Genomic DNA, 25379 nt, shown 5'->3' with positions numbered 1-25379 from the left:
TTCCTATCACGCATCATGAAATCTGGCCCTATACACCAGCCATGCTCATTGTCGTTTTGTGACTTTACTTTTGTTTTTGCTGATTTTACTTAGTATTTAAGGTTTCACCCCTATCATCGACTATTGTTTTGGCGCTCTTTGCCCCAGTTGGCCTTGCGCCATAAACATCTAACGATCATCATCATTAAAAGAAGTAAAAGAATACAATTACCTCGGACAGGTGGTCAGTGCTGACCCCAACCACGAGAGAGAAATACAGCGAAGAATACGTATGGGCTGGGGAGCACTCGGAAAGTACTCCCCAATAATGAAAAGTAAGCTACCACTGTCACTCAGAAGAAAAATCTACGACCAGTGCATACTGCCGGTGATGACATGCGTACGAAGCTGAAACTTGGCGCGTACTAACAACTAGACAGCGAACTTACAAGTTGGCTCAACGGACCATGGAACGAGTAATGTTAGGAATAACATTCACGGACAGGACATGAGCTACCTGGATCAGAGAACAAACTAGAGTTCACAATATCATAGTTGAAATAAAGAAAAAGAAATGGACTTGGGCCGGCCATGTGGTGAGACGAACCGACAACCGGCGGACAATTAGGGTAACAGAGTGGATACCAACGGGTGGGTCTAGAAGGAGGGGAAGGCCAATAATCCCGCCGAGGGATCAAATGAGGAAATTTGGGTGGTAAACTCTGGACTCGAGTAGCGCAGGTTGGAGGTTAATGGGAGAGGCCTTTGTGCTGCAGCGTACCTGAGCAGGCTGCGTGGGCTGACTACAGGAAACAAAGCCTAGCCGTTAAAGCCCTGCTTACATTTCTTGGTTACTCCTCTCTGGATTCTCGGCTCTAGGTTCCGACAAAATTGAACAGACTGCGAAATAACGTTTGAGTAGTTTTTTTTTCTCATGGACGATGGTCATGTGCTCAAAAGTGAACTGTAGTCATCTGATTCAGCGCCCCGTTGTATGTGAGACGTTTATTGGTTTTACTGCTTGTACACAGTTAATTTGTCGCTTTCACTGTCATTTCCCATGCCTCCCATATTCATTCCTTTCCCTTTCTGTCCCCAGTACCCTCCCCCTAGAGAGAAGTAGCAGGCCCATAATCAATTTTTCAGGCCGACCTCTTCTCCTTTTCAATAAACATTTACTCTCTCTCTCTCTCTCTCTCTCTCTCTCTCTCTCTCTCTCTCTCTCTCTCTCTCTCTCTCTACCTGAGTAGGCTGGCGCTGCTGCTGGCGCTGCTGCTGCTGCTGCAGTGATGAGACCCTTTAACCTTGAACAATTTGCAACATAACAAATATTTTCTAGCTTAAAACGAAAAGTGCTCCCATTGAAGCACCAGAAATGAATTCCTTTTGTACACTATTTCAAACGAGCCCATGCCTGTGTTTTTACATGGACCGCCGCACACAGGGGTTATAGCGGCTGAACAGGAGAAATTAGGCAAAATTTGCAATCTTATATTTACCACCCTAGAACTATGGCTTCCCAACTCTAATATATTTTCCTCCACTGGCCATCAACCATATAAACCCGTCATGCAGATTCATTGCCCCTGAAAAAGTTGCAACTGTTAAAATGTCTAAATTCGGCGCAGAAACGCCACTTTTCTTCGCCACAAAGCCAACTACTAAACACAGGAGCTTGTGTTAATGCATTGTAGCAAAGCAGGCGCGGTTTTTCTCTACCAACTGAAATGTTTTCACCAGGCTCCATAAATTATTTTATTGCATTTTTTTGCTATGTAGGTTGTTGTCACAGCACCAATGTTAAAATTGCGGTCAAAGACAAACCACTTTATCCCTCTAGAAATCGGTTACGAGAACGAATAGTGTGATGAAGGGATACACTATAGGGATAGACTATAGGGATAGACTATAGACTATTTTTATAGTAAAATCGTAGATGGTCAAGAGCAGCGTCTGGGACATTTGGGTGGAGAGGAATCGTTCTAAACCATAGCAAATATATGTTGTTTGAAACCGCACTTTGGTATCAGTACCACTTCGAAGACTTACGGGTTGAGTTTGCATAAAAAATACACATTTAATTGTTCCACTAGGTATCTCAAGCATATGCAACTTGGGTAGCTCAGATGAAGCAAAAAAAACAAAAAAGAAACATTGCTGACTAGTTATTGTAAATTGTATGCTCAAGTGGTTATCGTAAAAATAAGTTCCAGAGCAGAAGCGACTGCCTTTCGCAGACTTCAAGCAAATTCCTATCCTCACCCCATTATCCTCCATGCCATGTGCCCCACCCTCTATTACTCTACGAGTAATTTGTCCCCAAGCCAGCACCCTGTACCACATGGTATGGGAGTGTCGGAAAGCCCCATCCCTTACCCCAAATCCTCACCCAACGTACGAGCAGTGGGCGGGCCAGCTGGCCAGCTCCGACCTCTCAGTCCAGCGTAGCCTGGTGGAGAGGGCTAGGGCAGCCAGCGCGGACCATGGCTCCCCGGACTAGAGGAGGCCCCCTACCAGGCGGGCGCCCAGCCATCAGCGCCTCAAGCTCGTCTAAATAAAGTGTATTCCCTTACTCACTCACATTACCTACATAGCTTCAATGTGCACTCTTCAGATCATTGAGTGAAGGCTGAAGTCCCTTCGCCTTTTACAAGTTGCAACGTTGCGCCTGTTTTTCTAGGAATTAATAAGTGGGACATCATCCCTCAGTTGCCCGCAAACTGCTCCTGATAATGTGGAGCAAATAATAATAATCAATCAATCAATCAATCAATCAATCAATGTTTATTATTATAGTGCCCAGGAACAGCCGAGGCCTTCGTGCTGGAGCACTCAGAGGGGAAAATGCAGCACTGTAGTACATCAACAATTTGCTAATAAACACTCAGTGAGCAAAAAAAAAATGAGAAAAAAAGACAGAAAGACTTACAAAAAACGGCAAAGAAGATTAGTAATAAAATAGTGCAATCCAACCGACTTTACACAATCAAGTCATGCTGGCGCACAGAAAAGGTATAAGACAGCAATGAAATGCATCAACAGCTGGCAAAAGAACAGTGAGCGAGCAAAAAATATGAAGAAGCTACAACTTCAAAGAAGAATAAAAATACCATATTGTAATTTTAGGCAACATTACACAATCAATAGAAACTGTAATGTCTGGTCAATTGCAAGAAGACATCTTACAATAAGCGTAACTATACGTAAGGGTGAGTGAAAAGAAGAAAGTTTTTACAAGATTCGGGAAGCGTACATTTTCAGTTTCAAATGGACGCATGAAGTGAATATGGCAACTTTTAATGATAAAAGTGGCAGAAAAAGAAAAATTCTACGATAATTACAGTCGCAGTATCAGCACAATACACGAATAACAGGAACAAGAACAAGCTCGGTGAAGTCAATGCACACGTCAGGACGATAAGTGAAGAAAAAGAGCACTGCCAAGATGAACCTAGTGTGTCAGAGCTGACAACCCGGCCAAAAACTCCCGAAGAGGACGCTGAAAGATATCGAGCTTCTCGGAGTGAACATTATGCAGATGCTGCATCCTTTGAAGAGGAGAACGTGTGCTGAGAGCTCCAGCTGCTTTAAAAGGGTGGGCGAGCCTTGTAGCTTTTTGTGGAACGCGAAAACTGATTGATTCAAGTAGTTCCGGGCATAAAATAATACCATGAAGCAATTTGTACATGAAAAGAAGGTCTGAGTGGGTCCGCCGGGAACTTAGAGAAACCGTTATAGGGATAGGCTCCGAAGGAAAACGGTGCCTAAATATTGATGAAAATTTGGTTTGTACACGCTCTATACGTTGACAGTTGGAACTACAGGTTCCATTCCAAACGACAGAAGCATATTCTAGTTGCGGAATACAAAGCGTTCTGAATAGTTTTAGGAATGAAGAAGGAAACCGGAATTCTCGAGAAAACCTGCAAACAGCCCCAAGAGAGCGTAGCGCCCGCCTAGTAAGTTGAGTGACATGAGGTGAGAAAGTTAAGGCACTGTCGAAAAGCACGCCGAGGTCTCTGATCTCTTCAACTCTAGACAAGTAACCGCCGTTAATACTGTAGCAAAATAAAGTGCGGTTCGTTTTCCTGCTATAAGACATGACCTTTGTTTTTGTAGAGTTAAGATTTAATCTATTGTCTGAGCACCACTTGGAAAATGAGGATATATCTTGCTCCAGGGCAATGCAGTCATTAATGGACTCAATCCGTCTGAATATTTTAATGTCGTCAGCGTAAAGAAGGAAAGAAGACATCTTAATTGCGGCTGACACATCATTAACAAAAATGGAGAACAAGAGAGGCCCCAACACGGAGCCTTGAGGCACACCGCTTGTTGATCTGTACAGAGCAGACGTCTGCCCGTTAACGCTAACGAAACTGAACCGGTTATCTAGATAACTACCCAACAATGCCACGAGTGGTGTATCAATTCCTACCTGTAAAAGCTTTTTAAGTAACAGCGTGTGGCAAACAACGTCAAATGCTTTGCTCAGATCACAGTAGACAACGTCGAGCTGGCCCCTCTCAGAAATGGCTGCCGAGGCCTGCTCCATGAAGCAGGAGAGATTAGTCGTTGTCGACCTTCCTGATATAAAGCCGTGCTGTTTACTTACAAGAAGATTCTGTACAGAACTTGACAGTAATTTGTACAGCGCTGTCTCAAACAGCTTGGAACAAGCACAAAGGAGAGAAATTGCTCTGTAGTTTGTTGCATCCGATTTGGAGCCTGACTTGAAAATAGGACGCACTCGAGAAATTTTCCACGCGAGAGGAAACACGTTAGTTTTTAGACACTGGTTAAATATCACCAATAATAATAATAATAATAATAATAATAATAATAATAATAATAATAATAATAATAATAATAATAATAATAATAATAATAATAATATAATAATAATAATAATAATAATAATCAATCAATCAATCAATCATTTATTTGCGTGCCCAGGAACAGCCGGGGGGGCCTTAGTGCTGGCGCACGGAAACAGAAACACACGAAACAAAATGTACACATCTCTCAAATACAAAATAAAATACAAAATACAAAGGGGAAAAAAAACGGAAGTATAGCTTATGTTGAAGTTACGGAATGAAAGTCATTTAAGTGCATGAACTCAAGGATAAAAGACAAATGCAGAATAAGAAAAGTTGGCAGTTACGCCAATACAAACTCACAGACATGTTTGCGAAACAGAGTAGGGCAATCATTAAATATATCAAGGTAATCCGAGTACCGATTGTACGTGCATTGCAGTCGGCACACAGGGCACAAGACACGCAGACAATTGGGGTTGCAAAAGGTATCATGTTTCCTGGTCCACTTTTGCGGCACATAAAGACGGACATGTTGTAGCAGCTCACCACAAGACACTATGCCATGCATAATTTTAAAGAGGAAGAGAATATCAGCCTTGTTCCGCCTGGAAGTTAAGCATGATAGCGTCAATGAAGAGGGCGATCCAGGGTTATAATTACTACTATCGCCAAAGCGATGGTTGAATATAGATATGAACTTATTTTGGACCCTTTCTACAAGCTTACGGTTTGTTTTGCTCGTGCTGTTCCAGACAACAGATGCATATTCAAGCTGAGGACGACATATTGTTGTGTAGAGCTTGAGAAGAGAAAGCGGCTCCTTGAACTCCTTGGACACGCGACAGACAACGCCAAGCGATCGAAGAGCTCTACGAGTAATTACCTGAATATGTGGAGAGAAGCTCAGTTTACTGTCGAAAGTGACGCCTAGGTCATTAACCTCTACCACACGTGGGAGTAATTCACCGTTGATGTTATAGGGAAACAAGATGTTGTCAGTCTTTCTTGTGTATGTCATTACCTTAGTTTTAGATGTATTAATGAGGAGTTTGTTGCATGAGCACCAATGCGAGAAGGACGAGATTGCTCTCTGGAGAGCGGAACAGCTGGCAGAGTTGGAAACAGATTTAAATATTTTTACATCATCGGCATATAAAAGAAAATTACAATCATTAAATATTGTCGCGACATCATTTATAAAGATTGAGAAGAGAAGTGGCCCGAGCACTGAGCCCTGAGGGACACCACTGGTGACCTCATAGGAAAGAGAAGACTGTCCATTTACATGCACGAAACATGACCTATCACATAGATAATTGCATATAAGAGATATCAGGGATGGTTGTATATCAAGCTCAGATAGTTTTTTGGCTAAGAGCTCGTGGCAGACGACATCAAAAGCCTTGCTTAAGTCAAAGTAGACTACATCAAGTTGACCTCTCCCTTGCACAGCTTCCGAAGCATGCAGCATGAAGTTGACGAGATTGGTAGTGGTCGATCGGCCCGCGAAAAAACCATGCTGTTCAGGTATTAATGTGGTATTTATACTGAATGTGAGTAGTTTATGCAGTATTGACTCAAACAATTTAGAAGCAGCACATAGAATAGATATCGGTCGGTAGTTCGTGGGGTCCAATTTAGAACCTGTCTTAAATACAGGAACAACCCTTGCATTCTTCCAACGAGCGGGGAACTTGCCAGACTTGAGAGAAGTTTGAAATATACACGTCAATACTGGAACTAGGATATCACCAAACGCTTTCAGTACGGCAGAAGGAATGCCGTCAGGGCCGCATGAAAATGACGATTTCAATTGTTTCAGAGCTTTCAAAACGAGACTTTCCGAAACCAACCCTTCTGAGTTTTTACAGTAACCTAGAGATTGTGGAGGGGGGCAAGCTGCACTGTTGTTGCCATAAGTGGAACGGAATTGTCGCGCAAAGGCATTGGCAACGTCCGATATGCTCTCTCCTCGTTCATCGATTAGGTTAATGTTCCCAGGTGAATTTTTACATGTTTGAGAACGGACGTGGCCCCAGAAAGCTTTTGCATTGCGTGTTGCATCAGCCTCAACCGCGGCAATGTAATTCGACCTATCGCGCCTAACCAGACATTTACAAAGAGATCTGAGTTGACGAAACTCATTCTGCCACCTTTCCTGCCCCGTTTTCTTAGCTTGCTTGTGCGCTCGATTTTTCCTCCCCAAAGCTCGTTTAAGTTCAGCAGAAAACCAACGCGGAAAATTGCCTTTCTTTTCAAATTTTCGGGGAACAAAGCTCCTCAAGCCATCGTGAACAACTTCAGTAAAGAAATCGGTCTGTTCATCAACGTCGTTGAGGGTAGCTATTGGTGACCAATCAGTGTTACTAAGAAAGTAATAATAATAATAATAATAATAATAATAATAATAATAATAATAATGAAACTTTATTTCTGTTCCATGAATAGAGATACAGAAATAGGAACCGGTGGAAAAAAGCTGCCGTAGACCCCTTGACGCAGCCGCAGCCCCCTTTCTGCTCAACAGCACATTTCAAATAACGCGAGCCTTCAAGCATCAGAGACTGCCGCCAGCAAAACCGAGCCGCAGCGATTACGGAAAGCAATTAGGGAACACGCAGAACTTTGGGGCATCGGTGGCAACATGTTTAGTTTGTCGGGTTTCGAAATCACGCATCCAGTTCCTAAATTTGAAAAGGTTCACCGAGCTTGCCTCTCAAGACTTAAGCACAACTCTGAGAGTCGGCAATAAATAACGCCAAAATATAAAATCATGGACCTGAAAACTGCTGGCAAAACAGTCGTCCCAGTATTCAGGCAATTTAATCAATAGCGCGATCTACCAAATAGCTATGAAAGTCCAGACTTACGAGCCTATTTGCCGCTATTTAGTGCCCTTTAAAAAAACCTTTAAAAGTGTGATTAGGTTCAGGCTCCCCTTTTTGTTGGGGCTTCATTAGCAGCGTATAGTAAACAGCGGCGTGTTTGATAGCGATGTGGGCAAAATAAATAAATAAATAAATAAATAAATAAAGCTTGCACTGAAGCGTTGTTCATATGTTGACCAGCATAAACATGCAACAACGTAAACAGGAACGTTCGAAATGGAGTACTCCAAACAATTCTCCTGCATATGCATTTTAAGGTAGTTTTGCTAGAAATACGGCTAAAATGGAGCCTATTCGATTTTAAATCAATAGCGAAATTCTCACCTGAAGGGTTGCCGCAGGCAACCGGCTCGCCAACGCGAGAAATGCGCAAGACCGCCATTACGCGCCACCTCGTCAAGTCCTAAACTATAAGACGATGCTGAATTAACGTCTCTGGTTTTTCTCAAATTTGTAGACACGCCGCAATCCTGTACGAATTTCCTAACCTACAGACAACATCGAGATCATTCAGCTCACAACGGAAACTCTAGACCTCCCTCGTGCGAGAACATGTGAAGCATACAAAAACGCCTGTTACCAAAATTGCTCGTTCCCTAACGCTTGTCGCGGTAAACGCCTGAAGCGACAACACTTCTTATTGCAAATGAACATAGGATTTCCCACCTGTTATGAATGTCTCACGCAGTTTGCCTTACCCCGCAGAAAGCATGGATAAGGGCAGCCACCTCGAGGAGCTCGGAGTACGCCCACAGAACAGGGGTACGCCGAGGCATTGAGCGCGCTCAAGGGCGCAGGCGAGTTTATCAGTTTGTTCTACTGATCTCCACTTAGTTGCTGGATGGCGCTTCTCCGCTGTCGCGGCCGGGCGCGCGCACGGCCACCGGAAGTTCAAGGGCTCGTCCCGGAAGTCGGGCGTCTGCTACGCTTCTCAACCGCTGATAAGCGTCCCCATTGGCGCATTTTGGCATTTTGTTCTCACTTTATTGCATTTTGGCTATACACATCGCATTCAGATCGCCACTTATGCTATACCGAAACATGCGACGTTAATATGAAGGAGAATGAAGGAGAATTGCGAAGGAGAATGAAAATGTCACTTGGGTCTTGGTTAGAGAGGAGACGACGCAGCTCGAACGGGATTTATGCTAGCGAGTGGACTTTATGATTCGTGTTAAGATGCACGTCTTACAATAAATTAACAGTCGTGAAGGGACTTGTATTAGTTGAAAACAATAAATTAACAACCGTGAAAGGGCTTCGATTATCCGAAAATCAACTAGCTAAGCGAGTTCGATATCAACACGGAGGAAGCTGCCTGAAAAAGAAGAACCGATTTGAGGTTTGCTACGTGCCGACAAAAATAAAAAAAAAACCTGAAAATGACTGTGCGCAGCTTGCTCCTCTTTTACCTTTGCAGGTCAGTACATCGGAACCCTTTACACTATGAATTCAAGCATATGTGTGTTTGGGAATTATACCACTAGCATGTTAGACAGCTATCATAGCACCACTGAGATACAGCGCAGATAGCAGCATTTCAAAAATTGAACGAAAAATTGAGTACTTAACATTTAAGAGCTCGCGCTTTGTAACGTAATGGAGATGTTTTTCGAATTACGTCTCATTGCTTACAGTACATGGTTTTCAGAGTAAGTTTGAAAAACAATTCTTCCTCAACCACAGCTTTTCACAGCTCCATGCAGATTTTATTGTGCTCCGAGCTAATTTGTAGGGCGTCATTTTTAAAGCGACTCTGCGAATATACTACGAAAGAAGGTAGCGCCCATGCAGGCGATTTCAGTGTCTAATAAACGTGGCATCAACTGCGGGGGAAGAATACTTGTCAATGCGTAAATGTGGGCTAGTTGGTTCGAACTGTGAAACATATGGTTACGTAGCGCGGTAAGGACGGGACAAAAGTACAGACCACACAGGACTAGCGCGCTACTTTACCATGTTTCACTGCAGGGGAAGTTTTACGAACGCCAAACGAGCGAACAGCGATGGCCGAACAGTATTCTTTTTTTTCAGGGCTGCTTTACCAAACTGCCGAGCCATGTCGTACGTTGAATGTCATGCGCGTAGAATTCTGTGCAGGTATGCGCTTTTTCTGTTGTGCTTTCCTTTGTTTTCTTTTGTTCTTTGACGAATGTTGTCAATGTGTGTCGTGTTATTTTTTCTGTTGTATTAGTATGTACCCAATTACTATTGCGTCCTTGTGAATGTAAACATGTAATCCCACCCTGCCCAAGGCCTGGCTCTCAGGCTGGCAGTATTCAATAAATAAATAAATAAATAAATAAATAAATAAATAAATAAATAAATAAAATATACCTTTTCCAGATGCTTCGGGAAAGAACACAACGTGGGCACGGCGTCAGGCTGTAGCCGAGTACGTGCGCCCGTTCTGTCAAAATAGTTGTCAGTCACTGCAGAGCCTGCTGCCTGGGGATGGAGCCCATTTGTCCCTTCTTAAGTTTGCCACCCAACGCAGGTATAAATCCCGCTTAGAGCTAAGGAATCTGCGTAACAAGAGCCACAGCTTAAAAAAAATTCCCCCGCATTTCCCCGAGGGGGAGAATGTGAAAGTGCGAATGCACGGTTGTCGGCCCGCTTGCGGCGCTTGCGCTCGGCCCCCGCAGCCCACCGCCTCGCCGCCTTCTCTTCCATCTCTTCCATCGGGTTTGTAGTATCACGTGTACACCACGCAGTTATCAAGCCGCTATAACGCCGCTGAGTCGCCAACGCACGCCGCTGACGACGTAGTTTGAATGCGTTAAAGATATAACGCGCGTCACTAACACTGATATCAGCGTCGCGTCCGTGGCTTGGTCGGTAGAGCGTCGCGCTGCGGCCGCAAAGTCCTCGGATCGAAACCTGGCGCCGGATGCTGTTTCTTTTTTAAATATAGAGGAGCACTGCGGACGCCGCCGCCGCCGGCGGTGGATGATTTGGGGTCGCTTATATTAAAACGACATTGATTTGACATTTGCTCGCTGCGTATCAAGCACATCGTACAGAATATTGTAATACTTCCAAGTGGAACGTCTTCCCAGGCGACTTCTCTGGTCTGCTTGTGCAGTTGACGGCGCAACAAGCAGGCATTTTTGGCGGAATGCGCGCGAAACCAGCCCATACGTAGCATGCGCTATGCTGGAACGCCGGCCACACACACACACACACACACACACACACACACACACACACACACACACACACACACACACACACACACACACACACACACACACACACACACACACACACACACACACACACACACACACACACACACACACACACACACACACACACACACACACACACACACACACACACACACACACACACACACACACACACACACACACACACACACACACACACACACACACACACACACACACACACACACACACACACACACACACACACACACACACACACACACACACACACACACACACACACACACACACACACACACACACACACACACACACACACACACACACACACACACACACACACACACACACACACACACACACACACACACACACACACACACACACACACACACACACACACACACACACACACACACACACACACACACACACACACACACACACACACACACACACACACACACACACACACACACACACACACACACACACACACACACACACACACACACACACACACACACACACACACACACACACACACACACACACACACACACACACACACACACACACACACACACACACACACACACACACACACACACACACACACACACACACACACACACACACACACACACACACACACACACACACACACACACACACACACACACACACACACACACACACACACACACACACACACACACACACACACACACACACACACACACACACACACACACACACACACACACACACACACACACACACACACACACACACACACACACACACACACACACACACACACACACACACACACACACACACACACACACACACACACACACACACACACACACACACACACACACACACACACACACACACACACACACACACACACACACACACACACACACACACACACACACACACACACACACACACACACACACACACACACACACACACACACACACACACACACACACACACACACACACACACACACACACACACACACACACACACACACACACACACACACACACACACACACACACACACACACAAAAGAAGGCCTTCTCGATTATCAGTCCTGGGTCGTTCGCGGAGCGGGAGACGCTATCCGGCACTCATTTTTCTCATGTATTTCTATATGACTTCTGATTCGAGCGCAGTCGTCGGACTGCCCGCTAACCGTCCAGAACTCGTAATTCGAGGATGCCCAGAGCAAAGTGCAAGCGTGTGCGTCCGTCATACGTCACCCAGATCGAGCGTTGTGATAGCTTAATCGGGCCAAATGGGTTTTTTTTTTTATGTCTGGGAAGTGATGGGTTCCGCTGGGCACCGCCGCGCAACGCAAGGGCAAGGGCAATAGGAGACATCATGACGTCATGCAGCCGGCCTTCGCAAGCCCACCTTCCTGTACCTCCGTTGACGCAGCTCCCACGCTGTTTCCCTTTCGCAAGCCGCACGAGTCGGCCTTAGAACGTGACCCACGATGCATCTAATCTTATCTTGCATGCCGGCGTTTGTTCCGTTGGAGCCGGTGCTACGCGCCCTCTCACACGGCAGGGCCACGTTGCTCAGTGGGAGAGCATTTTCGGCACAGTGGTACTTTGGGCGCGAAATATAAATTGCCCGGACGCCCGCGCCCGAAAGGCGGAGGAGGAGGAGTACGAGAGAAAAGGCGAAGGGAGCATGGCTCTTCCGCCGTTGTACACACTCCCCGCACTCTGGGACCGCTCCCTGCCTGTGTTCAATACCGCCGGAGAAGTGTGCGCTCGGCGCTAGCTTCTGCTCATGCGCTTACGTGAAGCGACAGGTGTTTCGATTGGCGTGTTGTATTTGGCTTTCTGCGACGGCAGCGCTGTAGATTGAACAGAACGCCTAATCTTTCAAATTTTAACGAAGGTATACGAGTGCTTCAACCGTGCCTGTGTTGGATTTCGCGTTCTCAGGTGTTGCCTGCTTCTTTTACAGTTACGGGACGCGGGAAATTGTTTGAATACGCAGTGTGCGCTCCACCGTGTCCTCTCCTCATGCTTCAACCGCGCTTCAACCGTGCTTCACTCTTCATGCTTCACTCTTCAAGTGTGCCTGTGGGGGATGTAGAGTTCTCGGGTGTTGCCCGCCGCTGTAAAGTGCCGCAACCCTTCGCAAATGGCCGCGTATATGAAACGGCTGTTTCTCACGCGTGGATATATGCCGTTCACCCTGTGATCGACCGTCGCTGCAAAAGTTGTAAAGTCAACCTTTAATTGTCAGGTGTTGCCCCTCGCTGTAGATATCTAAATGCCTCAACCGTTCGCAAATCACCGCGTATTTGAAACGGCTGTTTCTCATGCGTGGATCTACCGTTCACTCCACATGTGATCGGCTGAAGTGATTTGTAAACATTGCGGGATTACTAGCGCAAATTGTAGTTCGGAGTCCGTAGGCATTGTTTCGACCACTCTGGCCGCGTTTACGCGAATTTATTTAGTAGAAAAATCAATTCGAAAATGCTGTCCTCCTCTCTTTACGCTCGCCCATTTTCTGTGGCGTTTTCGTGTGACGTCAGCAGGAGATGAGCTGGAAAATGGCTGCGCTACTGCACGGTTGGCCGACCAGCCGACCTACCGATCGAGTCAGTCGGCCCAGCGTTTCGTCCGCCGGCCGCCGACGGGTCATCGCTATTCGCTCGCTCAATTGAAACTAAGCCACAACACCTTTGTGAATGAAAGAATGTGCCTTTCCTTACTTTGTTCGTTTGTACACTGTGTCAAACTCAGAGTCCTGGTCGCTCCACACAAGCGCTGCACAAGTGCACATGCGACGCTTCGCGGACTTTACGCTAGTAGGAAAATCTAAGGCCAATTGAAGGCGGGAGAAGAGTCAGCGAAGTCAATATAGGTACTAAGAAAATAAAATCACCTGAAACTGTTACCGTAGAGCGCAAAACTAGGGAGCAGGAAGCACTTTTTGCGCTGGGTAAACAAGCACAGCGGTCAGCAGCACGACCGCACATCTGCGAATGCTTTTCCGTCAAAGAAATGCAATTGCTAGACGTGAGATATTGTGGAAGTTTGGGGGACACTTACTGCAGGAGTGATATACAACAAATAGTCACATAAAGTACTTAAAATGCTTAAAATAAATAAAAGTGTAAACTGGTCATACATTATAAACCTTATATATCCAAACCGGCCAGCGCCGGCTCGTGGCCTAGCGGTCTGAGGCGCTGGGATAAGTTTTGAAAGTCGCAAGTGCGAATCCCCGAGGGTACAAGTATTTTTTTTTTTGTAAGTTGATTTTTCAATATGCGGCCGATCTTTTCTGAACTGAGTTCACCATTTTTGGGCCGTAGCGTTCACTGCTCCACGAGCGAGATCGCAGAACGCGCGCATACTGACAATGACGCGCTAGCGAGTTCTCGTTGGCGTGCTGTTGCCACAAGCACCGACTGCTTGCGGGCAGTGGGCCCAGGCCTGAATCAGCACACCCTTGGCCTGGTGCGAACTAGCTTTTTACGAACAGACATGAGTGAGGCAACCTCCGAATATGCGGGAAAAGCGCATGTCATTTGAGAGTCTGCGGTGACGCAGAGGGCGTTCATCCACTGCGTAGGCCTCGTCTAGTGATTTCTACGATTCCAAGCCGCCCTGGGAGGTTTATCTTCGACATTTGGCAGCCGACAACATGGCAGAAGCGCGGTACGGCGATAATTGAGAAATCGAGAATGCCCATCCAACAAGGCCATCAGATATAAAGCATGTTGTTTTACAGAACCGAAACCGAAACTTTTGATTACTAACATTGGGCATCGTCCAATCAAGGTGCCCCCCCTCCTGACGTCACAGCCTTTAGTTGGTGCGGCCGCCGCAAACCGCGCATAGTAGTTTTTCTTCTTTCGCGCTTTGTAAAATAATTACCGATTTGTCAACCGGATAAACGATGAATAGTGTGTTAATTTGAGCCAGTCTACACAGTGCAAGCAAAAACGGGAGCTTGACGAATTCACTTCAGTGTTCCTTTTTCTGTGATAGTGCAGACAACAGTGTTGCTTCCGTTTTTTTTCTATGTTTCCGTGCTGACAAAATGGCAGCTGGAACTCACTACGCTTTCTTCAGGCGGAATGATAACTGGCTCGCCAGTGTCCTTCAATTATTTACTACTGCTTAGACCATTGCCCCCATCAAGCAGGGTTGGCGCTGGTGGTTGCGCTTCCGTTGCTAAATGTGTTGGCCCTGTGTTGAAATCTAATTTGACCCATCGCTTTTCTTTCGTCATTGGCTACCGCTTAAGCCAGGACAGCCACCGTAGCCATTGTTTTCACCCGTCTTGCAATTCACATGGTGAGAGCAGAACTGCTTCAAGATGCTCACTTCTGAAAGCGCATTTAGGAAGATGGTCATGAGAACGCAATAGTCATCATATCGAAGGCTTTGTGAGAAACTTGCTACACGCACGCTTTGCAATTGGTCAGCTGTACAGTGAATTTGCACACAAGACACTCTCTTAAAAGTGAGGTGTACATGCATGTGTTACTCTGGACCAGCTTGCAGTGCCGAATCAGCTATACACGTTAACGTTTATAGCGGGTTAACGTTTATAGCTTTTCCGGCATGCCAATTGGCACGCCGGAAAAGCCGCAATTTTTCGAAGCCATTTTTTAGTTCTTCGAACTGGCTGTTTCTCTTTCATTTTAGTTGCAATATTTCAGGGCGCATACACAATTCCAGAGCAAACCAAGACTGACTTTATTCCGTTGTCACCGTCTTCCTGAAAACTTGTTCTGATTCTCTTTCACTATATATCATCACAGTCTGTCAGAAGTGGTCTATCTAATACTCCTTTGGTGTGGCGGCCTACAGCAAAATAGGCCTCTAAGCCCAATCTCTTTGCTGGAGGGCATGACGACACTGGCAAAGCTTCCCCATAACGCCCGCAGGTGCTACTACATACCACCTAGGAGAAGCTGCTGAACATGCATGCCCCATTGATCAAAGCATGTGACAGCCGTCCTGTTTCACGTTGATAGTGCTAATAATCCCCTCTTGCCACTGGCTGTTTTATATGTATGCGCTAACGGTCACTAGGTACAGTGCAGTCTCTTGTGCACCCACATGCATGCATTTTTCTGGCTGTGCTTCTAGGCAAAACATTCCGATGAAATCGACACTGCAACAAAGCCTGGGATGAGGCATCGTATTTGGTTTGCTAGCTGAGGTTTGCGTCTTTTAAAAAGCGCATGACCAGGAAAACGTCTCGAACGCATTCGTTCTACACGTAAATATCCCTGCATCAGTGTTTGCTTCAGAAGAACGCTTCGACAAGTTCCCCCAATATAGTGCCGCCATTCGCAGTTGGTGATGTCACAGGTGGTAGTGCAGGAACATGTAGGGGGGGGGGGGGGTCATGCCTGTTTTCACGCCGCTTTGGGAATTTTGATGCACTAATAAGAACTGCTGCTGGGAGTGGCACATTATTTGTATTCACGACACTGTAAGTACTGATGTTGGCCCCCATGCTTTTACACTTTAGTGTCCCTTTAGGAGTATATATTTTACCGTAAAACCATGAGGTCCCTCCAGGTCAGATATACTGAAATGTGCTCCTGTGCTATATGTCGCTTTTGCATACCAAAAGCTTTACTTCCTCTTCCTCTCTTTTTAAGCATAGCAACCTTTGAAGTGCAAAGAGTTTTGAAACATGGAAAAGTTCAGTGTAGTTCTTAGTGCTGGGAATGAATGAGTTACATTCTGCTCATCTTACACTTCGTGGCGTTTCAGCTGCCCACAGGCTAGAAAGGAAAGAGAACACGACAATAGAAAAACACGACTTACCTGCTTATATAGAAAACCAAACGTTTTGCGTATGGGTATTACACTGGTTAGCCATGGCCGTTTAAAATGTTCCCGGTTTCCCAAAGGCAAAAATAAGCTGGTGAGCACCACTGCCATTCTTTGCGTCAAGCAAAGTAGTCCACATAATGCGCCTTCGTGTAAAGTTGGAGTGCAAGCGCAGAAGTGGTTTGTTCAGGAAAAAAAATGAAAGACTCTCATTTATTGTCGTAACCCTCTGTTTGTAATTTAATTAATGGTTTGAGGCCATAAACCAGTTTAATGGTATTTCAAGGTCCAGAAAAGGCAGCCCAAGCTGGGCTGCCTGGAATTTACGTGCAAACAAAATTGTAAGCGAGATATTCGCAGTTTTAGTGCCTGGTTTAAGGAGACTGGTATACAAAACTTTGAGGAAAGCTGAAGTTCGCAGTGTTTGTATTAGGGGTTTTTGTGAAAATGTGACATTTTATTATTTATTTCATAAATTTTTAAACTGCTACAATGTAATTTGTAGGCGCAGTTGACCATGTATTTGGGTGTTATGTTTTTATTTAATTATTTATACAAGATACCCCTATAGTGGAGCGGCTAGAAGGAGGAAAGAAATCCTTGGGCCACGTGATCAAAACGTGACGTCAGTTGACTTGTTTTTGAGTGCCTATGGACAACGCCGAAGTAGGCGCAGCATATTTCTGTGTCCACCCCGAGTGGACAATTTGCGCTGTCATTACGGGTGTTGATTGCTACCAAACGAAGCTGCATATGCGTGAATATACCGTGAATGCTAGTATTGGTGCGATATCCCTATGCGACTAGAAGTTTTACTTACCTACTGCGACATATCCAGAGAGTTGCAGCCCGAGCTCAGCGTAGATGAGCCATGCCGGTGTCCGGCGTTTGCTGTCACATACACGGACGAGCAGAAAAGAGGGCATCTCTCTCATTTTCCCAGCAAGGTCAGTAACATCGTTAATTTAGGTTTGTTGTAGTTTTTGTGTTTACACCACCGTACTATGTACCTAAAGGTGTGTGAATTCTTGTTTGCGTGGCCGCCTCGGCCTCCTAGCTGTCATTCTCGTTCCCCATAATATTGTGACGTTAACAATATTTGTACAATCTTGAAACCAAATTTAGCGTGCGCTGCATACTTGGACGAGGAGCAGAGACAATGGAAAAAGACAAACCAGACGTTGCCGCGCAAACAAACACCTGCTTCGTGTAGCCAACGTGCCTGTGGTTTGTCTTTTTCCAGTCCCTGTTTCTCGTCCAAGTATGCAGTGCACGCTAAATTCAAATTACGATGCTAAGTCCCCACGCACTCCGGCCACAGTTTCAAGCGTTTCATTGTTCCTTTTGTGTAGGAGCCCATAACATTGCTCTAGTTTGATCGAACCGGCGGCGTGTACTCTCCGAAGCGCAGTCCTGGATGTGTGAGGGGCAGTGCCTCGAATGTAAGTATGCATGTGTTTGATAGCGTTACTCTCACGAGTATGTCGTGTGCACGAATCATAGTTCCAGCTCTTCGGGCAGTTAAGTGCGTTGCGGGAGATGAATGGGAAACTTCGCTTCTGTACAGAGAACGCAAGGATATCGTGGCCAAAGAAAAAAAAAGCGTGTAACCGTGAGCCAAAAAAGACGGAAGAGGGAGAGAGAAAGGAGAGAAGCTGCGTACGGGACAAATAGTACGTAGCAAGGCATAAAGCCATTGAAAGTTTGAAAGTGTACAAATAACGTGTACAGGCAGGAGGGGCACACACAAGCACTTACTGACAATTGTAGCTTGATTGAAAAATACAAGATTAGCGGGTGCTCCTGCCCATGTAGAGTGATAGAAAGTTTTCTGATACACTTGTTACTATGTTCATCGAGAAAGAAGACCTCAACCAGTTTCCTAACAATCTGATCATTATGCCTGTACAACAAACACCACAGTCTCGTCAAACAAAGGGTGACACCCACATTTTTATAATGCGCACGAAGATTTTCACCTGTTGAATTCGTTATCGTAAACAAATGCTCTCTGCGATGGACACTTAAACAGCGTCCTGTCTGGCCCACATACACCGATTTACATGGCAACGGAATTCTGTAAACCATGACAATCGTACAACGAACTAAACGCTGCGCATGGTTAACACCGCACTCGTTCCTCCCTTTCCTCCGACAATCCTTCTTATTAACGATGCGGCAGAGATTGCCCACTTTTGCTTTTGCAGAAAACAACACACAGGACGATCCGCTGTGTGTTCGTTTTCTTGTAGGGGGGTGTCCTGTGTGGTCTTATTCCATGTCGCCATCTTTTATGCATTTTGTTTTTCAAAGATGTATTATTAGCGTATCCAACTTTCAGTTGTGCTGACACAGCATTCAATCCTGTTCCTGCGGCATCTGCATAGGCGGATTTCCAGTGGAAATAAAAGCGCTTGGACCTGGCCCCTACGATGTTCGCGCAGGGCCTGGAGGGCAAGCCTTGTTCTACATCCTTTCTGGGTACCCATGGAAAGCAGGTGAATGCCTCCAGAAGTGGCTCTTTTTGGGGTACACTCGAAATTAGCAGCAGACAGACTGCATCTGCTCGCACACCACCCTGGTAGTATGACAACCAAATATGTAGCTGTGACCTAGTTACTGATGGAAGACTTCATAAAAAATCGACTTCCCCTCTGTTGAAACGACAAAAGCGGGGGACGTGAAGCTTTCCAAAATCAAGTTCAACACCAAATTAACCAGCCCAGTACTGAGCATCTGTTTCTTATCGGGACGGTCTGCTGCACTGCAGTTGTGCTCTCTAGAGCTTTACTGATGCAGGCAATCCATCCGTAGCTTACAACCATTGTCGTTAAATAAAGGTGTGCATTTTCTGTGTAATTTTTCACGTCCATGCAAATCCAAATTACTCCGACTGTGGTGGAATGGCGCAATGGGATAGACGCCAGCTTCATAACATGAAGGACCTAGGTTCAGTTAAGATCACGGCAAGCATTACATTGTTTTTTCACTTCAACCACGATTGTCATCATCAGAAAAAGTTGGCTTTCCTGCTGTACATTTTGGGTGGGCTACAGATACTGGGAGAGGCTGGAAGCTTCACTTTGGTAAATGAAACTGTACCAAGTACAGTATGTGCATGAAGCTTAAAGCATTGTACATGAGCCAAGCCAGTGAGGAGTGGTTTTTGGTTAAATCTTTGTCAAGAAAGATCACAAAAAGTTCAATGTGAATGACTAAGCTTGGAAACTTGTCAAATCTAAACTTGACACTTTATTGCACCACTCTTTCATGCTCAGCTGAGGAATGGTGGACAGATGGTGGCAACAACTGGCAGAAAGGGCCATTAGCATGCAGTTCATGTGTCTATGTAAATATTTAAAAAAGTAAAAAAGTACTGGTATGAACATTTCGTGTTACATTTTTCCTTTCCCAGCCCAGGAATCATAGAATGGAACATTAGATGGTTAACCGCATGGTAAATAATTATTTTGAGCCTTGTTTATTCGTGTAAGTTTCAGCTTCAACAAAATGAACACCAAGGCGGCCGCCATGAGAGAATGGCACTCTTGATGTCACTGTTCTGATTGCATCATGGTCAGACTGGACGTGCGCGCTAGAGTGAGCGAGCACGCCCAGGCTGGCCGCTGGTCGTACACGTCTGGGCCGCACAATATCAATCCCAAAACTGTGACATGGTACACAAGGCAGTGCAGCGTGCACCATCAGCAGCCAGTGTGTTGGCTAAGTCACTGGAGCCCTAATGTCGGCAGTTTGGGGCGAACTACATGGCGAGGCAATCTACGTGTCTTGCTTATGCCAGTGTCACAAAGATTAAAATTGATTTAAAATATATGTTATACTGAATGGTTGCTACTAAAATCTGCAGCTACAAAGGAATCTTTTTGCATAGTTATCTCATCTTTGACATTTCGTGTCAGTACTCCTTTAAGAAGAGCTTAATCATGCTATGAACGTTTAGTAGCGATGCTACTCCTTTAAGGTATTTTTACTTGTTTCAAGCTGACTTGTTTTTAGCTTGGAGTTAAGAGAGACCGTAACGTTCTGACCGCCCATTTCTGGCCGTGAGTATTTCTAAGTCGTTCTTCAAAACAGTTTTTACTCGGCACTTCTCTGAAATGTCGAGGGCACCTAACTGAAATCAGTCGCGATTAATGCATTATCGTGCAAAGGTCAAGCAATCTCCCCCCTTCCACCCACCTGGCAGAGCATCATTCTTACATCAGGAAATGGTTTTGTTTTGCCGAATATTTGCCACTTTGGACCACTATAGAACTTGCGGCCCACATAGGGGTGCTCTCCAGCTGAATCAGCCTTAGATGTCACAGCAGTGAGAGTAAGAACTTTAAAATAGTGTTAGAAATAAGCACTATGCAATAGCTTCCTTTTTTATGGGTTAACTGGTCGGCCAACCTCATGGCAACTGTAGGATGTGACTTGTTTGCAAAGGGGCAAAATCAAAGAAAGAGACAGGCAAGTAAGTCATCGTTGCATGACAGCTTCTCCGACACCCAAGTACGGGTTGCGTGCAACTTACGTGCAAACAAAATTGCATGCAAGATGTTTACAGTTTTATTGCCCGGTTCAGAGACTACTGGTATACAAAATTTTGAGGAAAGCTGGAGTTGGTCGTGCTTTTAGTTTTATGAGGGTTTTTAGTGAAAATGTGCCGTTTTATTATTTATTTTATAATTTTTTAACTGCTACAGGAACATTAATTTGTAGATGCCGTTTTTCAAAGTATTTGGTGTTCTATATTTATTCAAGATACCCTTATGGCCCCTCAGGCATTACTGAAGGGTATGGTACCTGAGCAGATTAAATGAATAACAACCTAACAGAATTCTGCCACGGGCGTACAAGAAAATAAAATAAAATTATACAATAGAAACGTCAGTGTCCATACGCATACTAAAAAACGTACATGCAACAAACACGATAATAGTATACTTTGTTTAAGCTATTTGGTCACTTGAATTTTGAATTAGAGGCTCCTAAGGAAGTAAGTATAATGCTTGACCAGTTTACAAAATGGTATTTCTTTTTTACTTTTCAGTGGCAGAGGTCTCAACAAGCATCTGGATGCACTACATGTTTGTGTTGGGCACATCTGATACCTGTCATCTTCTTTAGCTGTGAAACTTGGAATAAACAAAACTAAATACTGTATCCTTCCTTAGGCATATTCCTTTTATACTAAAAAAATAGTGCAGGAACATAGAAATAATATGGAGGATAATACACAAGCACTCGCACGTCATTATCCCCTGGTCTCTTATCTGGTATTTGTAATGCAGTTGAACCAGCTGCCAGGTAGTCAACATTCGCAACCATTTCAAGTTGCACCTCTCAAGCTGAAAAGTACAGTGAACTAGAATACCTCAAAAGTTATAATTCCTTTTTCCGAGGAACATTTCAAAGGTCATCACAAGAGGACATGATAAAGATTCGGATGCAACACTGCAGGTTCTTTTACAACACCACTTTCTAAAAATTTTGCATATTTTAATACTGGCCTTCACATCTGCTGTTGAAGCCTGTAAGTCGGAAGCAATATAATGCTTGCTCTACATCGGTTACTAAAAAGGGCTAGTGTCATAGCTATCAAGCATCTTGCAATAACACCAACTTGCAATAACACCAACTAACAACTTGGTTAGATCATCTATCGTCAATAAATGTGCATTTTGGAATGACCATATATGGAAATTGTCTTGAAAGGGTAATATCTCATCCTACGTTTTTTTTTTAGTTTGAAAGTGGCACACTGTACAAGTAAAACTGATATTGCGATTACTGTTCTCCCCGGTACACGCGCGTGCTTTTAGAAAATCTCGCAGCTCTGCACGGAATTTTTTTATTTTCTTATCATTCTGGGAAGAAGCAAGGAACTTAAACGCGGATATAATTCCATGCCAGAGAAATAGTCAAGAAGACATCCTCGAAGTCTGATCGGTTCGTGCGGCAGCAGCAATATTAGGGCCACGGAGGGGGGAAAATGTTGAAGTTTCTAAGAATAAAGGAACCAGCTCAGGACAAACTGACCGTGTCCATGGTATCCATGAACACGGTCAAGCAGGCATGCTTCGCATTCATAAAAAAAATTATCGTAAAGCAAGAGACCCGTCAAAACTGAAACAATTACAAAAGAAAGCATCAGTTCCAGCCGTTTCTTGCGTAGTATGCAGCTAGACGCCAGCACTCAGCTTCTTACAGAGAATTCCCTAGGAGGCGACGCGCGAGGCCAAAACAAGCCTGCTCGCTGCAACAACAAATTCCCTAGATGTCCCCAACTTTTGTCCCCAACTGACAGCGGTTATAGCAGCCAATCGAAACGTGGAATATTTTCCTCCTGTTAGCCTCATGCCCCCTATAGCCCCAGGAGCAATAATAAGGGGTGTAGAACATAAACAGGTTAAATGAAAAATAACAACAAAAGAGAACTACGACGTGCGCGCACAAGAAAAAATAAGAAATGAAAAAATACAGCAGAAACGTCAGTGTGTCCATTCGCATACTCAAAAACATACGCGCAAGTTTTTATAGTTGGAAAAACTGCGCGTAAGAGACAAGACAATAAGAAAGGGACAGGAGCCTCGCACCTGCCGCCTGGCAGATGCACTACCTGACAGGCTCTTTGAGGAGAAAATATGCGCGCCAATCCACCCAGTGAAGGTGTTTGGAAAGTGAAGCTGTTAACGAAACTCATAACGATTACCCATGCGAGGTCACTTGAATTCACACACGTGGCTCTACATAGAGTGAAATCAGAGAGAAATGAAATACACTCCACCAAACCTTTATAATTTTAAAGAGATATCCTTTGCTAAGGTCAGATAAGTGCATGATCCATGAATGGCGGTTGATTGAGTTGTATTGGTAAAGCACATGGGTGGAAACTCTTTTTTTAAAATGAAAAGAATCTCAAACCCGGTGATGGACGATCTCACAGCCAATCACAACCAATTCTCCTCCGTCTCTGCCGCTGCCAAAGGAGGCGACGACATCGGCGGCAGAGACGGAGAAAAAGTGAGATGCCATGCGTTGGTGTGAGCTTCCTTTATTTTTTAATAACTCCTAATGCATGCGCAAGGCGCGCACGCAGCCGCTACATGCATCGTGGGGGGAGCGCGCAGCTGCGCGAGAGGTCGCGTGACAGTACCACGTGGCATTCAGCGAGAACGCAAGGGGCAAACCAGCTGATGAGCTCGGTAAGTGCACCGTCTGTCTCCCCCGTCTCTGCGTGGGCTCGTATCTCAATCGGTAAGACAACGGGCCCTCGCTCCGTTTCTCTATTCATTCCAAGTTTCATTCACCGCGGTGCCAGAAACTTCTTTTATTTGTTCGCGGGAGGTTTCTGTTGACACCAACGGTCGCGACAGAACCCTTGGGAGGCAGAGGTAGAAATTTCTCGCTTAAAAAGACATTCTGGCAAAGCCACACGTAGGGGTTTTCTGCAACGGGGTTTTCCGAGGAGCACGAAACTATAAACGTCTCATACAATTGCTCCCCGTAAGCCCCCGCCAATTAGGTTCAGTTTTTCAATTCAGTTCGTTTTATTAGGCATCAAACACAGTGCTTTTCATGGTAAATATACATATGTATACAGGATAATTATATGACCTACATGTGGTTATGGTGGGATCGCAGGGCAAAGAAAGTTGGCACGTATTGCTGGAAAGAGGGAAAGACAAACGTGACGCGATTTCTGTAGCGGCGAAAAAAATTGTTCGAAACCAAACGACAAAGCGGTCGCCGGGCGACTAAAGCGAAAGAAATCGCGTTGCTTCCACCTTTTCAGTCGCAAGTGCGAACGGGCCTTCACACTTGCGCTGTGCAGCCACGCCACATCGCAATCTAAGCCCATTTTTTCATGCGTCACGCAGCCGTTAAATCATGCACTGCTTATATCAACACAATATTTCAATCTGCTATCAGAAATTTCACGATACCCACAAGCGTGTAAACTTAATTATATGGACGATGCTATATGTACTGCGTAGTGAAGTCCCACCGGAAATTGCTACACGCACTACCGATATAGCGCCCTATATAGGGGCTCTCAGAAACACTTTTTACTGGAAAGCAGTACATGTTTTCATTCCGGTGTCACCGATTTACTGGGCGCCGCTCCGGGGCTCCTCTTCACCCCGCTCGCCTCCATGGATGCCCCGTTGGCAAGTTACGCAGTCGGGAGCTAACGACGGCAGTGCGGTTATCAAACGATTGCAAAAAATAAACAGAAGCACCCATGAGCGTCAAAAATGCACTGACGATTACCCTACTCCCTAATAAGAACTACTAAAGAGCTAAGTTGGGCGAGTTTGTTACTGATTTAGGAATTCATGTTACTAGCCAACATAAAGACAGAGACAAATCTAAAGAGAACACAAACCACACGCTACAACTTCAACCCAGTTTATGCCAAATAAAAAGGAAAACACCAATAAGTACAAGATATTTGAAGGGGTATCATAAAAACACGGTGAAAACACTCTCGCTCATATCACAGGCCACATTACAGCACCGGCCCATTCACATGGCCGAAAATTAAACCCACACGTGCGAACAGCCTTCATCCATCGCCCATGCTCAACCACCTTCCCCCCTTCAAAAAATTGAATTCCTTTGCGGATAGCGCTAAGG

The 25379-nt window shown here is 45.0% G+C and overlaps 3 protein-coding genes and 1 long non-coding RNA gene across 10 annotated transcripts in view; 1 reads left to right on the top strand and 3 right to left on the bottom strand.

The window, feature by feature from the left end:
• The window catches only part of LOC144149212 (uncharacterized), a 112802-nt gene extending 104290 nt beyond the window's left edge, over positions 1 to 8512 (bottom strand). For all 5 annotated transcript variants that reach the window (XR_013318233.1, XM_077680747.1, XM_077680748.1 and 2 more), the window contains exon 1: positions 8357 to 8512. The gene's annotated coding sequence lies outside the window, so the exon portion shown is untranslated. The remainder of the gene's footprint in view (positions 1 to 8356) is intronic.
• LOC144149214 (uncharacterized) overlaps positions 1 to 25379 on the bottom strand; it is a 268987-nt gene that overhangs the window by 127978 nt on the left and 115630 nt on the right. The window lies entirely within an intron of this gene.
• The window catches only part of LOC144149209 (uncharacterized), a 273731-nt gene that overhangs the window by 202165 nt on the left and 46187 nt on the right, over positions 1 to 25379 (bottom strand). The window lies entirely within an intron of this gene.
• On the top strand, positions 17464 to 21987 carry LOC144148706 (uncharacterized). The gene is made up of 3 exons (XR_013318033.1): positions 17464 to 17680; positions 18086 to 18175; positions 19121 to 21987. It is a non-coding gene; the product is annotated as an uncharacterized LOC144148706 (long non-coding RNA).

Source organism: Haemaphysalis longicornis, unplaced genomic scaffold, assembly GCF_048455015.1.
Source record: "Haemaphysalis longicornis isolate Haplotype H1 unplaced genomic scaffold, Haemaphysalis longicornis Haplotype H1 scaffold_8, whole genome shotgun sequence".
In the NCBI taxonomy this organism is placed as follows: Eukaryota; Metazoa; Arthropoda; class Arachnida; order Ixodida; family Ixodidae; genus Haemaphysalis; species Haemaphysalis longicornis.
The sequence above is the reverse complement of the archived record's forward strand: the minus strand, read 5'-3'. Positions and strand labels throughout refer to the sequence as shown.